A 25,022-nucleotide genomic window follows, 5' to 3' on the forward strand; every position below is an offset into this window, starting at 1 on the left:
AAAGTTACAAATGCTTAAAATTTAGTTAGAAATCCTGCACAAAGAGGTTAATAAAGGACTGAAATATCTCTATAACCCACTGCATTCCCAAGGGAGACTATTATTCTCACCTTAAACAATCATACTCTTACTACTAATCTTCATTAGGACATCTTTTCTTTGCTATAAAAGGAAAACTAAGAAGCAAAAATGCATCCAAGTTAATCTAAAATTAGGCCTAGCTGAAGTTCCTTACACCTCTTGCTATGGATCCTTCTCTGTAGGAAACTCATTTAAATCTGTCACATGAGAAGACCAGTTTATTTTTATTTTTTTCATCATATATTTGCCAAAGGAACATATGTTTGCTGCTTAAATAACATCATTAAGCATCAGAGATATGAAGTATATTCATCAAAGCCAAAATCAGATTCTCAATTATGGCCTCTTAGGAAGGAGCCTGTTACTAAATATAAATTCTAGAATGTATGCTTTGGTTACTTGGACATTAATAGTGAGTCACAGAATTATTTAATTATTGTTTTTATTGCATAATACTGTGACCATATACTCTGCCACATACTTGACACAGCTTATCTTTTCTAATAGGATTCTGTTTACTAAGCCTCTAAGAGTCACCTTTGTCAACAACACTGTGACTCAGGATATTCAGTATGTCATAATTTCCTGATAGATAATAACTCAGCGAACAATCATTTTTAATTCATGATTTTGTCATCCTAATCTAATGAGACCATCATCATCATCATGATTTTCATCAACATCATCAGAACTAATGTAGGTAAATAGGCAGAGGAAATGTATAAAGACAGATACAACATCTACTGACATTTTATATAATTTTTATTAGTCAGCTAATCTATCCTTTAACAGTTCTACATTTTACAGATTTTGAGCAATTTATTTTTCCCTTAATTGCATCCATCCTCAGAAATGGATATTGTAGCATCTCAATAAATCTCTAACAGACAGTACCAGCATATGAGTACCTACTATTAGTAAATTTATCTTGTTTTTTTCCCCAGAACTTTGATGCACTGTCAAGTGTGGGTTTGCGCCATACCTTCACAAGTCAATTCTGCAACACGGTGCTGGAATCAATAGACCGTACAAGGTTGAGGAGAGGGATAAAGTTGAGAGAGACTGTCATTTGATGAAAAAATACATCACTCGTCACAAAATGCCTCAATGTGAACACAATTATAAGATTTATATATAAAAATTTCAACTACTGTGAATTTTACAGTTGGCCACTGATTCAGAAGGAAGGCTCATTTGGCCAATATACTTAAAAACTTATATGCTATTCATCTTATAAGAATGCTTAAAGTTTAGTAATATGTGAACTTTGAATTTTTCAATGGCTGGATTTAAAAATCTGAGAATTTGGTTACATCCATTTTGGGATGAAATTTAGCATGATGGGCCACATAATTTTTGCTTAAGTAGTAGTTTTAAATTCAAGAGTAGCTTAAATCCAATGTGGAAATTGTCCAGCAAGTGAAATTCTGTTTTCTTTCACCAACTATTAAAAGTGCTTTGAAGAATCAAAAATTTAAGATATGATAACTCTTTATTTATGGAATTTTGGTGAGATTGAGAGAAAGATTAAGGAAGCAGATTGAAAGTTTCAAAGAACACCTTATTTCTCAATCCATAGAGAGGAAACACATATTGTTATTCACTTAAAATAACCTGATAGTCTTTCTAAAGAGTTGTATTCAGATCACTTGGAGTTCCAAGTGCCAGACTGTTATCAACTTTTATCATTCTTTTCCTTTCTTGTCTTATCTTTTCCAACACGACAAGCTTCAAGTTTAATAAATATACGAACCTATCACCCCAAAACTTTTCATATCTTCTATTTCTCCTCAATCTGGCTTTTCTCTGGTATCTGACATATATACCTAAAAATACTTTTCTTAAAATACTTTTTGTACATTGTGTCTCCTTTATCATCATAAACACATACTTTTCAAGTATATTTCATTGAGCCTTACAAATGAACATATTGGGAAAACTATTACGGGTTGCTTATACAAATAAAGAAATTTGGGCTCAGAAGAATCAAATTACCTCCCTAGCATTAGAGTTAGGATATGACAGTGTTGGAATAGGAAACCAGATGATCTCATTTCAGAGCACATGATAGTAAACTCTGATCTACATTGTTAAAGGAGCCTCTGGTGCTGCTGCCTACATCAGGTTCAATCCCTCTGCTCATTTTTTCAGAGATCCATTCTTGAACCCACGCTACCCTTTCAGCTTCAGGCCCCACTGCTTCCTAACACATATGCTCTTTTCCAAGATGGGCTGTGTGTGTTTGAGAGAGGGATTATATTATCTTTAATTTTCATAATAGCAGCTGGCATTAGTTCTAGTAAGGCTGAGAGACATTAATTCTAATTTTTATCCATGTTTTAAAAAATAAAGTTTAAGACCCATTATCTTTCTCAGAAAATTATTCGGATCAATTTCTATGTTGCAAATGATATGTTTTATAAATAGGGGGCATCCGCCAAATAGAAAGCCATTCAAACTGATATAGGCTTCCATTTATTTAAAGAAGAGCTAAAACTGGGTGTTATATGTAAGTAATGAATTGCTAAATTCTACTCCTAAAACTAAATTACACTATAAGTTAACTAACTAGAATTCAAACAAAAACATAAAAAAAAGAACTAAAGAAATTTACTTTTTACATATTATATATAGAATATTTCTCAGACATATATTGTCTTTCCTTAACCACATATTAAATATATAGAAAATTAAGTATTTTTTATATCTACCTAAAATTAAGAGAGAAAAATAGTACAAAATAGATCTAACCCATGGGTAGTTATTACTGATAAAATATTGACAAAATCAATACCTTTTTTTTAGTTTGGATTCTACTATTAGATGGTATGATTTGTCTTTGTGAAAGCTCTTTCTGTTCTCAGGGAGTCCTTTAAATCATGTAGGTTATAGATTAAGTGATGGAAAAATCCAAATGCTCATATGTCATACAGGGGTATTAATCTTTCTCTTTAATAATGTAAAATTTAGTTTAAAAGTTCGCCATCTCTGAGAGGCGCCTGGGTGGCTCAACTGGTTGGGCGTCCGACTTTGGCCCAGGTCATGATCTCCCGGTTTATGAGTTCAAGCCCTGCATCAGGCTGTGTGCTGACCGCTCAGAGCCTGGAGCCTGCTTCTGATTCTGTGTCTCCCTCTCTCTCTGCCCCTCTCCCACTTGCTCTGTCTCTCTTGCTCTCAAAAATAAAAACATTTAAAACAAAAAAAGTCGGCATCTCTGAGATAATGTTATCATTCAATTATTTTCAATTTTTTTTAATGTTTATTTGAGAGAAAGTGTGCATGCATGTCAGCAGGGAAGGGGCAGAGAAAGAGAACCCCACATAGAATCCCCACTGTCAGCACAGAGCCCTGTGCAAGGACCAGTCTCGCCAACCATGAGATCATGACCTGAGCTGAAATCAAGAGTCTGATACTTAGCCAAATGAGCCACCCAGGCACACATATTTTACATCTTTTAATCCTTTCCCAGAGTCTGAGAAGGACAGAGGATTCTGAACTCCCAAATAACAGTTAGTACCAAGGTAATACATGCTGGAGAAATGTTCTGCAGTCACATGGCAGCAACCTGAGAGCAAATGATGGAGATGGCCAGTCGTCAAGTCCTGGAAAACCACCTGGACTATGGAATTTAGATTCAGCAGCTATGTGCTACATGTCAGTTTTTCTTTCCAGATGCTTTCCGGTTCCCTAACATTATCTTCACTCCTTTTATCTTTCTGTAAATGGTGTCAAATTATATTATTATTATTAATTACTGTTCTGTGCTAGTATTAGTAGGGCTAAGGGAAGCAAGAAGGAGCCTAGTTAGGGTTAGGCCTTGAGATCAGCAGAGAAACTTGAAGAACATTCCTAAGCAGATGGTAACAGGTGAAATCCAGAACTTTTACAACACTCCTAGAAATTTTAAAGAAATAATTGGTAGGGTGGATTAGGTTTGCTTTTATCATGCAACTAGAATTAGGTATTTGGGTATGAAAGGAAAGAACAGCTTTGAAGATTGGAACAATTAGGTACACACCTGACGTGACAGATGCTGTGATAGATGACAATATAGCTTTGGAGAGGCTCATATTGATATTTTGAGAAATTGACATATGTACTATATATGCGCATAGTTTTGTATGGTCAGCTTGAATAATGAGTAATACTTAAAATACTAACTATTTTAAGTATTTATTATATAAAATTGACCCTTGGGCAGTGTGAGGGTTAAGGGCGACCAACCTCCACCCAGTTGAAAATCCATGTATAAGTTTTGACATCTCAAAAACTTAACTACTAATCACTATTGTTGACCAGAAACCTTACCAATAACATAAACAGTCGATTAACACATATTTTGTATGTTATATGTATTATATACTGTAATCTTATACTAAAGTAAGCTAGAGAAAAAAATGTTATTAAGAAACTCATAAGAGAAAATACATTTACAGTACAATACGGTGTTTACTGAAAAAATTCCATATATAGTGGACCCATGCAGTTCAAATCTGTGTTCAAGGATTAACTGTCCATATATATATTTATATGTGCACATATATATATGTGTATGTGTATATACATATGTATATATACATATGTGTATATGTGTATATACATATGTGTATATACATATGTGTATATAGTTGCATAACACAATATGTTTGCATATGTTTGCAAACTAAGAGTTTGCACAAATTACTTATTTTATATATCTTGATGTGTTACTGTTTATGTCATTAATGAAAGTAGTTAGAATCTTTTAAATAAGAATTCCCCAAATTTATACTATCTGGTGTTCAATACTTTGAAAAGTCTTTCTTGGTTATTATATGTTTTAAGCATAACTAGTACAGTTTATGACACAACTAAGCTCAAATATTTTATTTGGAGAAATAGTACTGAAAATCCTTGTAAAAGTAAGTAAACAATAATTGATTTTAAATCATATATATTAAAACACCGTGTCAAAATACATCTTTAAAATTAAGTGTACATAACATTCAACCAGAAAAAAAAAAACAGAAGTATATTTGACTTATTTTCAATAGAAAACTGATTTAAATGATTAATTTTATGCAGTCAAATAATGGAATACATGTTACCTCAAATATAAAATGACAGTAGGAAAGAGGACAGACGAGGGCATTTTCTCATATTTTTTGTATTGCAGTCTGGGCCATCCAAAAGGGGGAGCTAAAGTATTGTGCTGAATAGCTTGATTTTATGACTATGAGATTTTGAATCCAATTCACATATGAGTTGCACACTGTGTCTGCATATAAATTTAGTCTGATGTTGGCTTATTAACATTGACTTATTATGTACTATACTTAGCTTATGGTCCTAAGATTGTACATTCCCCTAGAAGAAAATTATTTTTTCAACCATAATATAATTACAAAAGTAAATTACAGAAGATGGGATGTACATGAAGCAAGATCTCTTAATAGAGAGTATAGAAAGTGGAGGAATCACATAAGCCTCAGGTAACTTGAATCACATGATTTACCTCTACATTTATATAAATAGGACTAATAATACTGACATTGTTTCCATGTACATGAAAACACTTAAAAGTAATATAAAATATGATGCATCTATAAAACTTATGCCAGGAATATATAATATTTTACATAACCTCAGCAATACCATTGGCAACAAGATCCTGTATGCTAATTGTAAGTGTGGTTTATCTAACACAGCTGCTATCAATTTTCCCCATAGACTAGGGCAAGATAACATTATAAATAAAGGTTCAGGGCCAAAGAGAAACAGAATCTGTACTTCCTTATTACAAAATGTTATTTTACAATGATATTAATTTAATTAATGAATAGATTAATCTCCTTCTTCAGAACATCAGAAAGAAATCTAACTCCAGTAGGAAATTAAAAGGAGAGGAGATAATTTACCTATAAATAATTAATTTTCATGTAAATAGATTGTGAAGGCAAAATGTTTAATTGACTATCAGATATTGGTATTGTTATGTTTTCTCAAGACAATACGTTGAAACAGAGGGTGTTGCTCTTTTGTGATTTGGGAGAAGTTATCTTACACATTCATGCTTTTCTTATTACTCTCATAACACTATAGATAAAACATGGCTAAGGATAGTAATTTCTTGTCAGTTTTACTGAGGGGTCTAAAACCTAAAGTCACCAACAGATTATTTGTTGACATAAATCAATGATATGGTATCCAAGGACAGATTTATTAAAATACTCCAATATATAATGTCTCGAAGAAATAACTGACCTTTAATTTCTTTTTCAAAAAATTTGGTCTTTTACAAATTGAATGTTTTTTAGGGATTCATTTGACATTAGAATTGTTTGTTCTTCAAATGAATCCAATTTTGTCTTTAGAACTGGCAAACTGACATACTTTCTTTTTTTCCCAAAGACTGAACAGTTGTATTAACAAATTGTTCCATATTGTGCAATCTTTGCTATAATATAGAAATAATTTGTATATGTAAATAATGCAAAAATAGCACAGTTTTATAACTGTAAATATATACATAAGTTCAATCAAATGAGCAGATTACACTATTTGAATTATCTGAACACAAAAATGGTTTGAAATATGTGACTGAAACTTTAATTTCTTTTAGGCAGCTGATAATTTGAATTCATTATTATAGTTGTGAACAGACAGAATGTTTGAAAGAGACTGGTGCTATAGACATGACCAAGGGATACATTTCTGAATATTTGTGGACAATGATGAAATTACATATCATATTCTTTTTATACATGGAAATGCTGGTATCAGTGGAGGACATTTAGGCAATATGGAGAAGGTCAATTGAACAGATGCAATTAGACCTAACACAGAGGAATCCACATCTCAGAAAATGTCTTCAGGGCACCTGTGTGGCTCAGTTGGTTAAGCATCTGGCTCTTGATTTCCACTCAGGTCATGATCTCACAGTTCGTGGGTTCCAGCCCAGCATTGGGCTCTATCCTGACAGCACGGAGCCTGCTTGGGATTCTCTCCCTCTCTCTCCCTTGTCTGCCCTTCCCCTGCTTGTGTGCATGCTCTCTGTCTCTCTCTGTCTCTCTGTCTCTCTGTCTCTCTGTCTCTCTCTCTCTCTCTCTCTCTCTCTCAAAATTAATAAATAAGCTTTAAAAAGAAAGAAAGAAAATGTCTTCAAGAGGGCCAGTCATGAGAACATGTTATCCAGGCCTTTAGATACTACCAAGCATTTCCATTATTTCTATTGTTTGCTCTCCCCCCACCCCCCACCCCAAGATAGAAGCTGGTTTGAGAAACAATTGAAAGTTTAATATGATTATTTTAAGCAAAGATCCATTGACTTTGGAACTAATAATGCCCTTAGATGTTTCCTAGTAGATAATTTTTAGAGTGAAGAAATTAAATCCCAGTTTGATAAATGAATACACATCCCTTATTCTCTGGTCTTTTTATTTCCCATTCATTGCTCTCTTTACCACACCAGCTTGGAGTGGAATCCCACCATGTAAAATTTGGTAAATAATTAATCAACTATACTTTAGTTCTTTTAGCATATCATTTGGCATAAATCTCTTTTTCTTTCTCTACATACAGAGTTTGGTTGGTTCATCTATCCGTTCAGCAAGGTTTGTAGAGACAACCAGGCCCAACCACAGTGGTGAATCAAACTGTGGTTATTTTTCACCTTTAGCTACACATGCTCACCAGCATGCCACATTTTACATGTAAAAGGTTATGAATCAAAAACAACTTTGTAAAAATATAAGGATTTACATTGATAAAATAATCTTAATCACATAATCTATTCCTGGAGCCCTGGATTCTACTCTTGGTTTTTCTCCTCTAGGATCACTTTGAACAAACATCTCAGGGTCTTGCTTATTATCCTTAATCTGTAAAATCAGTCAAACAAAATGTCAGGTTTCTTCTTGTTATAATAATCCTTAATTATATTGAATCATGCTTTTTCCATTTAAAATCTCCCTTCCAAGAGAGAGATCACATTTTATAGATTTTATAGATCACATTTTATAGATCACGTTTTTTTTTAATTTAAAGTAGCATGTAATATCATTAGAAACCATTATAATAACTTGGCTCTATTTTTATTTATAATGAAAATTGAAGAAATATTTTCCAAGAATCATATTTTTCAAAAATTTTCAAACATATTTTTCATACTCCTATAGTTGGGAGGGTTTTTGTTTGTTTGTTTAATTTTTTTAAATGTTTATTTATTTTTGAGAGAGAGAGAGAGACAGAGCATGAGCGGGGGAGGGGCAGAGAGAGAGGGAGACACAGAATCCGAAGCAGGCTCCCAGCTCTGAGCTGTCAGCACAGAGCCCAACGCGGGGCTCGAACTCACAGACTGCGAGATCATGACCTGAGCCGCGGTGGGATGCTGAACCGACTGAGCCACCCAGGCGCCCCTGTTTGTTTTGTTTTTAGTGGTCCTTGTCTTTTACAAGTGTGATTGCTTAAATAATTTTTAACAACATTTCTTTAACTTTTCCAATCTGTTCTTATTGTTACTGGTACTCTCTGCATTCATGATTGATCATATGGTACTTTTAAAAGCCAGTGTATATTTCCTTGGAGAAAATATGTTGTCTAATCAAGTAAAGTCTTAGCATGGTCCAAAAGCATCTTTTCGTCAACTATTGGGGGTATAATTATTTTTTTATTTTTTAACTTCTTTTTGCAGTCTAGACAAGGAAAGTCCTACAAACATGTACAGAATATTGTAACTACTTTTCCCAAATACAGTGGTAAAATTCTCTAAAAACAGTACTAGGAACTGAGAGTTTGAGTATATTGTGAATATAATATTACTACTACTACTAATAGTAGTAAGCAAAATTAATATATACTAAGTGGCTACTATGATAAGCACTTTGATGTATGCATGATCGTAATCATTGTCAACAATACTAATGAATACAATTATCATTTTCACAGGAGGAAACTGAAATTTAGGAAGATGAAATAAATTAATGAGACCACACTGTAGGCAAGAGGTGGAGCTGGTGTTTCTGGTTCAAGAATCTGACATCTTAACCATTACAGTTAATCTTTAAGTAAATACCTGTCCCTACTCTGTAGAGATTTGTTCCTGCTCTGTAGCTCAAGGGAAGGGCAGGCAGATTTTGGCTAGAAAAGGGAGAAGCAGGGAATTAGTACATACAGAATTAGTCTCAGACAAAAACTTATAAATACCATACCTTCCAATGTGGTATATGAACCAGTTTTATTATTAAGCAATGTAAAAATTACCAAACATAATTCATCCAAAACAAAATTCACCCAAAACACCTTTACTTTTGTATTTCCCCATTGAAAACAACCAATAAACTTTTTGATATGATCTTAAAACTCCAAATTGCCACATGTCCATTTTTATTTACAACTATTAAATACATTTTAGCCAAGTAAACACTATTAAGTAGGGTGATAAGCATATCATCTACATGTTATTTGGGGAGCAGCATGTTGTCATTATAATTGTCTACTTTGTACAAATGGTGTAGAACTCTCAATATCCATTGAGTACTATGTCCACAGGTCCTTTTAAAGAGGGGTGTCCAACAAGTCTTTGTGAGGATAAAGGTCACTTTTCAGTAAATACATTGTTTACCCAAGACCCAAGAGAATATGACTGGGGTCATCTAATTTAGATAAGGTTAGGGAAATATTGAATGCCAACCAAAAGATTATCTAGAGTTCTGGTACAAAGAAATAAGAGTTCTTTTAATATAATTATCTCCGAAAATTTAACTAGAGATCCTTGAACAGAGGAGATCCGTAAAAAAGAAAGAGAAACCAGGAAAGTGTCAGAAAATAAAGGTAGGCATGACCGAACAAAGTGACGAAAACAGAACTTGCAGAAAATATACCCTTAAAAGTAGAGAATTTCAGTCACATGATTAAATTCTTTTGGAAACTGTATTAGAAGTATGAAAATCATATCCAAGGTAAAATCACATAGATAGAAAGGAATCCACATTTCAAGGCATTTGAGAAAATTCTAGGACAGATTCTGCTCTTTCTAGTGCCTTCAAAAAGATAGAACCTCCCTCAACATTTAGGATAAAGGAGAATCAATCCTATTATGGATTTCCTTTTGGGGGTTGTTGTGGTAGGGAAGACTTGTAAGACTAACAGTCCTATTATTATAGCTAATAATATAGAAATATACAGAGCTATACACAGGCATATTAGTTTTTGTCACAATGAGATATTCTTCCTTGCCTCAGCTTGAGTCTTCTACTTATAAAAGGAGAAACTAGACAACTTAATAATTTGAACACTCTTAGTTAATATTTAAATACTATACAGCAGCTGAAATTCCCACTACTGTAATGAATAGTAACATTTAATGACAGTTTAACTTTGTATACCTGAAAAATAAATATATTATATTGGAAGTACTTATTTGATGAAGCAAAAGAAAAGTAAGAATGCAGGTTATTATTAATATAGCATTACTATGAAAACTGGAAAATGTTCAGCTCATGTTCTTATTACTAAATTTATAAGTATCTAAATAGGCATAATATGACAATGTAGTGTTTATATATTACAATTAACTGTAATTAGGAGTAGATTATAAAATGAGCAAAATTTGTTAACATTGCAGGCTTTTGAGTCTGCCATTTCTTCCATCTAAAATAATGTTTCTCATAGTATTTCCTTCTCTCCATTCAGAATCAATTCAAATATTACCTTCTCAATAAAACTTCCCTCATGCAACCTGTTCTATCTACCCCTTCGGTAACTCTCCGCCACACTGCCTATTTTCTTAGCATTTATCAATACCATATTTATCTTTGTTTATTATTTGTATCACTCCTCTAGAGAATACCTTCTTGTGATTAGAATCTCTTCTATCATGTTTACTGCTATAACCTCAGCACCCAGAAAAATGCAACATGCATAGTAAACGTTGAATAAATATTTGGCATCCATACCTGATTATAGAACAAATTTATGAAGTAATATAACTTAAAATGGTTTCTGTGTTTCATAAGTAACATTAACTCCATTTTATGCATATTATGGATAAACTATCAAATTGTTAATATTGACCACAAATACAACTTTCAAATTAATTAATTTTTTTATGTTTATTTATTTTGAGAGGGAGAGAGAGTGCATGAGCAGGGTATGGACAGACAGAGAGAGAGACAGGAAGAGGAAGAGAGAGAATCCCAAGCAGGCTCCTGCTGTCAATACAGAGCCTGACAGAGTGCGAGGTAGAGCCCAATGCAGGGCCTGACACGGGGTCCAACATGGGGCCTGACTCGAGGCCTGATGCAGGGCTTGATCCCATAACTCTGGGATCACGATCTGTGCTGAAATCAACAGTCAGATGCTTAACTAACTGAGCCATGAAGGCCCCCCCACTTCCATGGTAATTTTAATCAATGTTATTCACAAGCAATCATTACCACTAATTTTGTTTGAACTTTTTTTTTTTCCCAAACTGCAGTAAAATTCTTATACAAATAAACCACCTTGATAAGCTCTATTCATTTTAAGGTCAAGAATGTCATTCACTTTATACTCACTAATATAAATCAATGAATAAAAGGGAGAAACCATAAAATGCTAGAAAAGGAAAATTAAATACCTGGCATTAAAATATGTGATGAAAAAAAAATATGTGATAATATGAGATACTATGAAATTTTATTACCATTGAAAATTTATCCAATGTTACTTATATTTAAAAGGCTTTTATAACTCATTCTTGTCTCCAAGATCCAAGTGTAATATACTTATTCCAATTCAAGCAATAAAACTTATACTATTTATTTATGATAGCAAATATTCTAAATTAATTTTAATATAATAAATTTACAACACAAAATATTTCATTGTATGTTGGGTCAACTTAAGGAACCATATGATATATATATATATATATATATATATATATATATATATATATAAATATGTATATTCGTAATGCTTCTAGATTTATCTTACCTAATTTCAAGAACAAAGAAATTAATCGAATTAAGTTAGGTCCCTTGTGCTTTTCTATATGGAGTACCAATAATTTTTACCTGAATATAATGAGCCTGAGCAATAATATTCTTAATAATATAATAGTAATAACAGAAGTTATTCCAAGGACAATCATGTTTCCTCATAATACATTATAATATAGATACTGCTAATATCTTAACACATTAAGCTCCTAGAACTCCGAAGTATTAAAGACTTTCTCCAACTCATGTACTTTGGACGTCTGACCCCAGGACTCTTTCTAAGTTTTTTATTTATTGCATATTATATGTGAGACAATTTGGACCCAGAAGTGAAGATAACCTACCAACAAAACAGAACAAGTAAATGGAGCTGGGAAGAAACTAAGTCTGTTGACATTGCCAGCATACTGCATTTTTACTCTTATTCCAATAAAGTAGTATTATTAAATATTGATATTTTAATTCTATGGATTCAAGTTAAGCAGCCCATATTTTATTTTGGGGTGATATGAAAATTCCATGAATATCATGAAAGCTTTGGCCTTTTTCCAGGGAACTCACACTAAATCATAAATACAATATTTCTGTAAAGATTTCAGAATAGTTTTGATCATTTGAAGCCTAAACTTTGAGCTCCTTAAGGCTGTGGCCATATTTCTAAGAGTACCAATTTAGCTCAAAAACTTAAAACATAAAATAAACCAACTGCTGAAGACTTGGATTCAAAGCTGAGGAGTACTGATTTACTTCTAGATGTAACGGGATTATGGGCTGAGGGTAACAGGAGACAGGGTTACTTGACCAAATTATTAATTGACAAAATTATGCTTTGTGGAATGTATCAGTTGTTAAAGAAATTGTAAGTGAGGTGAGCAATTAAAAGGTTATTATAATAATACAACAAAGAGATATTAAGATTCTTACAGGAGAAGCACCCCAATGACTAGACAGGAAGAGACCAATGTAAGATGTGACAAGGGTTATATCTGTCAGAATTTGGAAACATCTTATAAGAAATAATTATCAAGTATAAAGAATTCTTTTTCTGTGTATGTCATATGGAAGCAGTGAGAAGGGATAAAAACATGGTCTTAGCTTAATTTGAAAAGTAGCTTTTAAAAGGGAGTTTTTAGTCCCAGTTATTGTGTGCCCCATATTTCACATTAGGATTTTTTTATTTCAATTTTAGAGACAGCATCAAGCAAAAGTTCACCTCACACAGGGTAGCTAGAATGGTAAGGCAGTCTGTAAAATGTTACTTATATTAAAAGTGAAATAATGAGGGATATTTATATTGATGACTAAGTATAAGATCGACGCAGTTTTCTTTGAATGAATTTAATGCTATCAGATAGCAGTGGAGTAATGATTCCAAACTATATGGGCAAGGCTAAGACGAAACAAAAAGCGTAGTTACAAGCAGATAAATTTTGTCGCATATGGAAAGAAGAGACTCTCTAACAACTGAAGTTGTTTGGAAACAACAACCGTGAGAAGTTCTCCCTAGCACATGTTTCACCACAGCACAGAGCGTAGGGACCGAGAGCAGGCACTCAATAATGAGTAAGTTCACAAATAAGAAACTGAAATAATCATCCGGTGGATGAATAAATTAATTATTGCCAAGTATCTGAAGGTCTTTTTCCTGATGGTGAATTTAAAAGAAAAGAACAAAGGGTACATACAGGATTCTGAATAGGCTGTACACATGTGGATACTACATTAATGTATTAATGTTATGAGAAGCATTGCTTCTGCCTATACCTGCAAACTGAAAGACAGATGGCATTTCTACTACGTGGACATGGGACAAAGACCAGCTTCTTAATGTGAAAAGTTTGTATGCATCGATTTTGGGTCTCCTGACGCCAACCAGTCAATATCAAAACAGTTTTCCAATTTGTCTCCACATACAACATACCTTATGAAACTTCAGAATGTAAGGATAGCCTTAGGTTTTCGAGCCCCAATTTTTCTTACCAATTCTCCAAAATCCTTATGCAGGACTGCATTCCTGGACTTATGGTCCAGGACTTATGGTACTCTTGTCAGTACCAGTAAGTCTCCTGTTCTACTCTTCTCTTCCTAATGAATTGTGACCTTGGTAATACTTAATCCTTTTAAGACCCATTGGCAGTCAGTTAGAAAGTGAAAGTAGGGGAAAGGTGGAATGGAGAAGTGTTTCTAAAATCGCCCATGAATATATGGACCAATATTTATTAGCTCCACATCTAAGGAATTTCTCATGTTGGCAAAACTACTTTTGTGTTACAGTTTGCTGAATCATCTCCCCACAATGCAAGCCAGGTTAAGGAAGACAGGCCCTGGTAGTTAAATAGTCTGTCTTTGAAGTGGAGGTGTGGTGGGGGTGGGGAATAATGAGAAGGGGATAGAAGCAAAGCAGTAAAACTTGGAAACGGAAGTAGCAGCAAAGCTAAAGTTGCAATAAAGGTAAGATAGCACGTGTTCATGAAAAACAGCAAGAGAAAGAAATCATCACAGTTCATTGCATGGAACAGACCAATCAGCTTTCTATTAATCATTATAAATTTGTACTCAATTTGATAGAAGGCAATGGATAAGGCACAGTTTAAGTGAAGTCTGTGTTAGCCACCAAATGATTTAAAATTAAAGCATAAGAGAAAGGATAAAAGATGGATGTAATATCTTTTCCTACATATTATAAATATATTTTAAAGAGAAAACATAAAACGTGTCACCAAACATATTAGAAATAGTAACGTATTAGTGTATCATATATGCATATGTATAGTTATTAGTATATCAGGTGATACATTTTATTAGTATATATGTTGTTTAAAACTTTTTAATCACATCCTAAATACTAAAACCCCTTCTGTAAACTTAACATATGCTTACTTTCCTATATACTAAATTAGTGGAAAATATTCTTGTAGTAGATTGATTAATTAATGCTTTAAAATATTTTTTTCATAATGGAGATAATTGAAGAGCAGTTTCCATACAAGTTCTAGGTTAGAGAAGCGAAATTCCAAGAATAAGAAACAATAAAAACATCATTACATCTAGAAAACTTATCTAAAACTGAATTTTTAATAAAATATATATCACTGATAGCTTATAAGAAATCTCTTATTGGTAGAAAGCCATTGTATTGTATTGAATACATATAGAATTTTATAATTTAAAGTTACTTATTTATTAAAATCTGCTTCCAAATCCATATTTTATAGAACAAAATATTGTTTATAAATAGTTAGGGATATGTTTGTCCAAACCCATAATCTGGATCAAATTTTCATTATACCATTTTAACTACAGTTGATGTATACATCGATATAATTGTGTTTTCCATATATTTTTTGAGTCTACACACACATAAACATACATACACACAGAGATACCTACAGATACAAGTATACAGAATTATGAATGGGAACACAGATATAGATGCAGGTATGTATATTTAAGACAGAAAGGTACAGATATATAGGTTACTTTGTAATTTGACCTGTGAGTTTTCTCGGATGTTTCATCTGTGATTTAATTACCACTACAGTGAAAAAGATTTGAATTTCTTGAATTTATGGTATATTCTTTGCATTTTAAAGCATTGATAACACATAGAAGTGAATATTTAAAAAATATTTCCGGCAATTACATTAAATTATTGCAGTAACCTACTTTAGTGGAAAAAAAATAGATGGTGAGAAAGTTACTTGATTATCTGGGGGAAAACTCCCCTTGAAAACTTTCAGGTTCGATGTCCCAGTTTTAGAAAAGCAGAATATTTCACATGTCTTTTGTCACAGGAAGTGGTTATTGGTGTTTATTTGTTAGACTACATATTGTTACACGTGTTGTATCTCCCTTGTTATACTGGCTTCCTGTGAATATTATTTCTAGATTACTATGACTTTCCTGAAATTGGGTTTCAGTAAAATGGGGAAAAAGTTCTTTATGCATTGGATACTTAATTAATAATAAAGTATAGTAAGCTTAGCATATTCTAATATAAATTCTGTCAGGTATATCTATTTCTTAAATACATTAACAAAAAAAAGTTAAATAGGAACACATTCAACTTTAAACTCAAAAATCAAATAAAAACTATTAGCCACTGCTATTTCCATTAGAAGATGAATAAGTGTTGAGAGTAAAAAATTTAATGAAGTCATCCATGCTCTTCACAACTATAAAGCTAATCTCAAAAAGTGATATGAAAGGCAAGCTTTTTAATTCATACTTATGAAATAATCATACACTCTGGTGTTTCATTGATTAATTAGAAAGACCAGGACTTATCTTGCTCTTGAAGAGAAAAATAATACAAGAGCACTCATTTCTCCTGCAATTGATTTATAATTTGGCAAAGTAATGCAAAAGCACAGAAAAGGAAAAAAAGAAAATAAAAACTCTGTCACTTTCAGAAAATATTTAGGTGTTCTCCTTTTCCCCACCTTTCCTCTTGAAAATAAATCTCTTTCCCTCTTTGTGTGTGTGTGTGTGTGTGTGTGTGTGTGTGTGTGTGTGTCTCCCTCTCTGTCTCTGTCTCTCTCTCTGTGTGTCTCTCTCTCCCAGTCTCTTTCTCTCCTACACACTCATGCATGCACACACACCTCACAGCAACAAAAACAATACCTTATGAGGTTACCATTTTCCCTTCCTAAGCAGTAAGATCCATTATCATGACTTTTATGTTTGGGGAGATGTTTCTTGGTAGTGCTAATATAAAATGTCTTGCTTAGGCTCCAGAGATCATGCTTTTATTCAGGCACTTTGCATTCTTAATGTGGCTGTAAGACCATCTCTTACTAGTGCTAAATTTAGGGATAAGAGCATTAACATATTAGGACTGCTATGGAAATGTATAAAAGTGCTATAAAGACACTCACCTCACTGTGCATTTCCTACCATATTTTAATGATAAAGATAATGGTGGTTCCAGGCAGAGGATTTGAAGTGACTCATAAGAGAAAAAAAAACTTTTTCAGAATGTTTAAAGCAATCCAGGAGATACTGTTGTCAACTAAACATTGTGTGTATGTGTGTGTGTATACCAAATGATTTTCATGAGTCAACATTATTTATTTTCACATAATGTTGCCAATTTTAATATACAATTTGACAACATTGGATACATAATCTTATCTTTTTAAACCTCCATTTTCTCATGTAATATCAGAGTTGAAGGTGGTTAAAATCCCTTTTCTAAAGTTCTAGTTTTATTTAAACACCTAAATAGGATAATATCATGGGTATTAAGAGACTTTGGGGGGATATATTTTAAGACACAACTCATTTTTTAAAACAAATATGCAAGATACAATGAACAAAATTATGTTACCTTAGGAAAGATGTTCTACAATGAAAAATTATTACAAATTAGCATCAGGTAAAGACAAAGCTAGTTAAAACCAATGCGGTTTTGGTTCTATTTCACATGCTGTCGTCTTTCTTGAGAAAACTTAATTTTAATTAAGTAGATAATTTAAGCAGTAAATATCAAAGAACTTAACTAGACTTTTGTCTAGTTTTGACAATAGAACAAACTTACTCTACAGTTAATATTACTATTGATTTGATACTTATAATATGGTAATATAAATTATATTTATAACTTTATAAATATAATATCAAAAGTATTGATATCAAAGTCATAAGTATAAATATATACTTTAAATATATAAATATTTAAAATATCACATTGGACGTTTTGTAAGTTATCACACTGTTTTTTCGAATGTTAGATTTATTTATACTTTAGATTTAAATTTTCATTTGAGAGAACAAAATTAGTCTTAAAGAACATAGCAATCTAATGATCCATTACATTGAAACATCTGTATTAATGCTAAGTAATTATTCATTTAGACTGTTCACTTTCACAGAGAACAAATTACAGCCAATGTTTATTCATGACATATTCACATGTATTCTTTATATTAACTTTCATCTAAATTTACACTTTCCTGCATACAATATATTGCCATATTACTCATATATTTTATGTTAAACAATTTGAAGCATTGTCCAAAGCATTCTGATTAACTCCATCTATACATTGTGCAAATATTATAGAAAAGGCGTATGTACTTCAAATCACTATGTCTAAAGAGAGGTAAGCCAGTGGAAAAAATTTCTCCGGTTATTGTTTTTTAAATCCCAGTTGGTGAATGCACTATAGAAGGGACACTTCAGAGACTAAACTTTGTATATACAGGGGTTGTAGGAAAATACCAAATGAAATCTCTTCATGGAAGGTGACATTCAGAAGAGCTTCTGATCCAACATGAAATGTATCAAGTCAAACAACACAACATTTAAAAAGATCATTTCAAAGCCAACTTTGATATTGTGATCTTGCTACACATAGGCAATGGTACAATACATTTTTACTTCAAATATGCAATGAATACAACATTGGTGAGTAATTATGCAAGACCATTTCAAAATTATCTTAAAAGCTATCAGCTAATGTAATAAAGGGAAAGGCATATTTTTTCATCCCAGAAAATAATGTTATCTTAGATGACTTGTCTTGTTAGTCTTACCAAATCTATCTGACTTAAAGTTAGAGAATTACTTTCAAATTGATACTACTATCTGCTTCCCCTGAAGCATTTTTCTATTCATTATTCTCAAAATTAGATTTGCTCGTACCATGCACTTTACCTTACATTTTCTCATTTTTCAAAACAAGCAACTACAAAGTTGACAGTATTTCAACATCTCAGGATACATCTATTAAGGGCATATAGTTATTTCGTACTCTTTCTTTGTGAAAACTTCGGTTGAATTCCTGTGTTTGATGCCAAGACCACAAATGCATGCTGCTCCTGTTATGTCTAAGTTCTTTGCTACTATGTGCTGAAACAACGTCCTATTTCATTTTCTTTATCTTTTAAAAGACCTACTGTTCAAACTTGGATTAGCCAGATTCATGGTTACACAAATGTGTTCTACATGTGACATAGCATCGCCTAGGCAATGAAGCAGGCAATGAAAATAGGATTTATTCTCCACTGAATGCAGTAGATTTTAAACACATTTCTTTTCCAGTTAAGAGCACTGAATGATCAAATTCTTTTTTAGTCAGCTATGGCTGAAGATGGGTAACTCTTCTTATTCCATAGATAAAGAGCCAAATGAAGATTTCTTCCTGCCACGCAAAAGTTACCACTTTTTCCTGTCATGAAATCATTAATTTTTTGTGCTACATAGATTTGGAAAACCTTGTGGAAAAATATCTTTATTATTAGTAATCTCATAGGTCTATAACATAAAATATTAAATGACAACAGGTCTTCAGAAAAGACCTCCAATTTCTCCTCAGATCTATAGTCCACTACATTCTCATCAAAAGTTGATCATACAAATAAATGTGAACTTAGCTACTTACTACAGGTGATCACCTTTCTTTTAGTGCACCTTTGGTTTTCAAATTAGATTCTGAGAACACACACTGTTACCAGTATCTAAGTGTCAATACTATAGAATGCTGACAACCTTGTAGTTGAAATTCATCACGCTTTTTTTGAAATTAATGTGCTTAAGAATTTAATTGATATGAATGGTTATGTTGAGTATGCAAAGAAAAATAAAACAATGCTTGATCAAATCATTGCATTTTCCATATCATTTCAAAAAAACATGCCAATTTTGCCTTTGATGCTCTCCCTTCTGTGATTTTCATCCAGTCTTTACTCTATTAAGATACATTTGCCTGTGATAATGGAGAGCAATTATAGCCAACAGAGGTGCGCATTCAGAATGTTGACTTGAGTGAGAGCCATAAATATGTGGAGAAATCTTCTTTGTGAGGTATAGTGATCACCTTAATCCTGACAGCCTATGTCTGTCCATCTCTACATGTGTTATTTGTACTGTTTATATATTATTTTATTTTAATATTAAAACTAAAGAAATTATTTATTCAATGATGAATAAAGATGCCTTTATTTTTGACAGTTCTGACTCACATTTTGGAACCAAAAGTTATGAGAAAGCCAGGAGACCATTTCAAATTAATATAATAATAGCATACATAAACACATTAATGTGAGTAATTCAACACCCCTCCAAATCAACAAACGCAATGTGAAGTTTAGTTTTATTTTTATAATAATGCTCCATGTGCAAATTTTAGCACGATGAAAAGAGCTTAGATAGGTATCTGTTTTGTAAAAGTAAAATATGAAGCAAGCATTGCTAGTTTTTTTCACTGAGCATCTTAATATCTTATTCAAATACTACAAAATAAATTCTTACCTGCTTCCCAACAAATGTTGAGGGAAGGAGAGAGAGAGAGTGCAAAATAAAGCAACTAGGAGAAAAGCAGTATTTGTACTACTTCAGTATAAGAAAGCAAAAACTGAATAGATTGTATAGTCAGGTAAAGTAAATAGCATTTACCTTGGTTAGTAGCGGAACTGAGTTTAGCCCTGCTCGGCACTGACAATTCCGGTGTTGCTTCTGTCTCGTTCCTACTCTTCTCTTTTTATAGTATCTTCACAGCTGAAGCTTCATGCATCTCAGTGTGCCTCCCTCTCCGAGCATCACTTTTAACTCAGACAGGCAGGAAGCTGAAGCCAAAGAAACTCTCTGTCTGATTGGTTTCCATTCAGCGTTTCTGATTAATAAGAGACGTCCCTCACGTAGGAAGATATTGCCGCTGATGGCGCTGCAGGGCTCAAGGGTTGGGGCTGGGGGAGGAAGACCTGTTCAGGCACAGCGATTTGCAAGCGAATGAAGTCGGAGGGTTCAGAGAGGAGGGCTTTGTCAAAGACCCCCACCGGAGAAAATAACCCAGTGTTTTTAGTCTCGGTTAATCAGCCCTGCTTAATCTGTTTGCAATTGGGAGAGAGGTCACAGCGTGTCTGTAACCTGTAAATCATCTATGGAAAACATGTATCCCATGGAGAATGCTTCTGCTCAAAAGAAATTTTGGCTACAGTCCCTGCAGAATTCACGACTACCTATTTCAGTTCAGTACCACAATTTCAAGTTTACGAAAATGAAGAGAAAGAATCCAGATCGCATTTATCATTGATAATGAATTGTTATCTGTCACTGAGTTTATAAACTAAAATAACCTTTCAAAAACAGCGATTTAAAAACATCTAATAACTGACGTCCTAATGTGTTCTTTTTAAGCAAGGGAATGATTTCAAATACAATTTCAAATTTCTGCAACCCTGCTTTTTATTTGATAATGCAATTGCGGGGGGGGGGGGGGTTCACCTTGTCCAGAAAGGTCAAAATTAATTGTGACCATAGACACATCACAAGAACTTACATGGTCCACCTGTTAGATTCACTGTTATACACTGTACATTATTAGAGAGAGTAAAACACGAGAGAGTCAAACCCTGTTTCAGAAGAGAAGTCTCTTTAGTACTTCTGGAAATGGCACAATAAGAAGGATATTGATTAGTAGATAAATCCTTCTGAAAAGAAGTTCTAGTAATAGTTGTATGAAATGCACGGTGGGAATATGGCTCACTTTATAACGGCTCGTTAAGTCACAATAAGTAAATAGCTTAAGTGCCAAAAAATATCAATATCCTATTTGATGCTTCAAAGGAAAACTGACAATAGAAAATAAAAATAAAATTGCCACCTCCCACCCCAACAGTGACATTTATCTATAAAGTATAGATTATAGAGCCGCCTATTTGTGGCATGTGCACTATGGAAGTTCATTTCTTAAAAGGGGAAACAAATACTTAAAAAATACAGTTTTACATATCCCAAAATAAAACATGGCACTACTAATATATGGTAATTGAACTTGGAGTACAAGGTTTTTAAATAATTGTGAATTTCAAGTGTAGGAAATGGGCAAAAAAAAAAAAAAAAAAAAAAAACGGACTTCATTTTGCTCATCTACAAATGAAAGAACAGAAAACAGAAATAAAGCTTTATGCATATTATCCAGGGCTAGATGGATCCAAGTGGTTAAGAACAGCTTAGTGAATTCTTCATGGAGGCTAAGAGTGTTTTCTTGAGGCAAAGATATTTAATATAAAATTCACACACTCTTATACTCATTTCTTCCAGCTCTACTTGTTACTTTAAATAAAAGTGTATATTATAGAAGTCTCTTTGTTAATTCTGAGATAAAGTAGTATATGTAAAGTGGGAAAAAGAACCAAACAAAATATTTTATCATAGTTTAACATAAATATTCACAAATACAAGCTTTAAATCCCTAAAGTTGAATAGATTTCATTTCAAACCCAACTGTAAGAAAAAACCTGTTTTGTCTGAAACTACAATCCAACAAGCATTCTATTGTTACCTGATTTGAAGTTATTTTTACTACTTCTAGAGAAAGTGGGGAGGGAGCATTTTTACCACATTAAAAAAATGGTTATGGTTGTGCTATCAGGAATCTTCTGCTCTTTTCTTCTTTTTCATAATGATTATGAAGCATTTGAAAACAGAGGGCCTAAATAAACCATGGAATTTTGGAAAATTATTTTGTATCGTATGTATAGCTACTTGTAAATTTTCATGTAGAAGTAGAAATCTGTATTAAATAAAACATTTTAATTCTTAAAATAATGTTTATGAATATTTAGCAACAGGTTTGCACAAAAATATTATTCTTATTATTTATAGTAGGAGTATATTTTCCCTTCTGATATACTCACACATCAAAATCATTAACAGTAAATGTAAAATATTATTTGAATTATTCTTTCCAAGATTATTTTAGCATAAGCTAACTTTTCTTAATCGTTTGGTACTGTAAATGTGTCAGAAGAGCCAATTAATGAGGCTAGCAAAGAGCAAGGCATGGCCAGCTATCAGGGAAAGTCCAAGGCCTGTCCTGGCATCAGTCCAAAACAGGACCACAAGAGGCTGGATGAAACCAGACAGGCCCACGAGGCCATGACAGGAAACAGGAAACCCCTAACCAAATAAGGAAGAAAAAGTATGGAAACCTCCTTCCAAGGAATCCCGGCCTCAAGTAAGGCAGATTCCACCCTTTGTTAATAACTGTGGATAAAAGATACAAACCTGAATCCCTGGGATGCAGCTCTCTCTCTGTCTCTCTGTCTCTCAAGCTCACGTGCTTTCACATCTGGAAAGTGTACTTTTGCTTTAATAAACTTTCCCGCCCTTGTCACTCTCCCCCATGTTGTGTCTGTCCTTGAATTCTTTCTCCTGACAAGAGCAAGAGTCTCTGGTGACATCCTAGGGATGGCTGGGTTAAGGCCTCAGGGCCCAGGTTCTCCCCATTTCAACCAGCAACAAAACAAACAAAACAAAAAAGAAAACATGTCTTTGAATTTTTTTTATTTTCTTTTTATTTGAATGTAATGCATCTCCATACTCAAGGGCTCCACCTATTTAATGCTGTTCAAAGCAACTCTTTATCCTTGTGATATTGTGATTCATTATAAAACATAAATATTTAGTCTTCATCCATATTTCTGGTGCAGAGCTCCTAAAACCTTTGAAATTTCCAAAGTGATGAGAGCATAAAGTTGTCTTTTGTTATGTTAATTAGATGACTTTTCTAACAGCACAAAGGATGGGGGCTGGTTGCCAGGAGAACCAACCATGTGATTAGAAGGTTAGAACTTTTAGTCCTACACCCTTGATTTCTTGGGAGAGGGGTGGGGGTAGAGGTTGAATCAATCGCCAATGAGCAATGACTTTATCAGTCCTGCCTATGTAAAGAAGTCTCCATAAAACCCAAAAGCACAGGCAGGGTTCAGAGAGCTTCTGGGTTAGGGAACACCTAGAGATTTGGGAGAGTGGCACATTGGGATGGGTCATGGGTTCCATGCCTTCTGTATCTCTTCCATCTGTCTCTTCTTGAGTTATATCCTTTTATAAAAAACTGGTGATCTAGAAAATAAAATGTTAGTCTCAGTTCCCTGAGCCCTTGAACCTAAGGTGGGGCCTTATTTCTGAACAAGAGGAAGCGGCTTGGTCAGAAGCAAAGGTTAGAGCCTGAATTTGTTACTTGCATCTGAAAGGAATGGGGGAGGAAGGAGGCAATCTTGTGGAACTGAACCCTTAACCTGTGGAATATGATGCAACTTTCAGATAGATAGTGTCATAATTAAGTTAAATTATAGGACAACCAACTGGTGTCCCAAGAATTACATGTTGGTGTGGTGAATCTCCCTGCCTCCACATTAGAATTGGTACTGGAACCTATTTACCCTGGCACGTAGAAACTCCAAATATTTTCCTTTTCAATTTTAGTAATTTTAGACTGTTGAGAAAGAAATATTGAAAAAGTCAGGTAGTCATAATGCTAGTTTATCTTGCACTGAAATGGAAAATAACAAGATGAATTAATGAATAAAATGAATTTTATGCTAAAGTGAGTTGTTGAGCACACAATTAGCCCTTCAGTGTTCAGAGAGGACCATGAAGACATGGTATTGAACTGGGACAACTGTGAGAAGTGTCTTGGGCTATGACACCATTCCTAAGACCACCCTGGAATTTAAAACCAACAGCTGAGAACTGCTCACCTCTTCCCAGCTCAAATCTTTGTAGAACATCTGTTGCCTGCCACTGTTAAGACTAACCCCCACAAGACCTTGAAACCAAGAATTTGCTTCTATAATCTAGAGATTAAACTGTAATCAGGATGGAGCAAAATTTATGAATTATTCCCTCTTTTAGCCTAACACGCTGTCAATATTAGTCTGGTCACTGCTCACGTTCCTCCTTACATCATGTCCTCTCTAAGTTGAAGTTTCCCTGCCATTTCCCCATGATTCTCATCACAATGTGCTTTGAGATCTCCCCACATCTCATCAAAATTCCCTCAGACCAGTTATACCCACTGGTGAATCTGTTTTAACATCAGAAAATTGTGTCCTGAGCCTTTGCTTTGGACATTCCTTTCAATTCCCAGCTCTAACTCAAAGATAGCTATTGTCTGAAGATTCTTTTCTGTTTCATATTTCTCACATGAGAGATATTTCTCCCATAGTCCATGTACCATAGGACCTAGAGTTAGAA

The 25,022-nt window shown here is 33.5% G+C and overlaps 1 protein-coding gene across 2 annotated transcripts in view; it reads right to left on the bottom strand.

Annotated features, from left to right (window-relative positions):
• Positions 1–20,875, bottom strand: part of CDH9 (cadherin 9) — a 136,066-nt gene extending 115,191 nt beyond the window's left edge. The window contains exon 1 of one of the 2 annotated variants that reach the window (XM_078444577.2): positions 20,439–20,875. The gene's annotated coding sequence lies outside the window, so the exon portion shown is untranslated. The remainder of the gene's footprint in view (positions 1–20,438) is intronic. The other variant, XM_078444580.2, reaches the window with a different exon arrangement.
• Positions 20,876–25,022: the final 4,147 nt, after the last annotated feature.

The sequence above is a fragment of the Panthera onca genome, chromosome A1, assembly GCF_046562875.1.
Source record: "Panthera onca isolate mPanOnc1 chromosome A1, mPanOnc1 haplotype 2, whole genome shotgun sequence".
Taxonomy (NCBI): Eukaryota; Metazoa; Chordata; class Mammalia; order Carnivora; family Felidae; genus Panthera; species Panthera onca.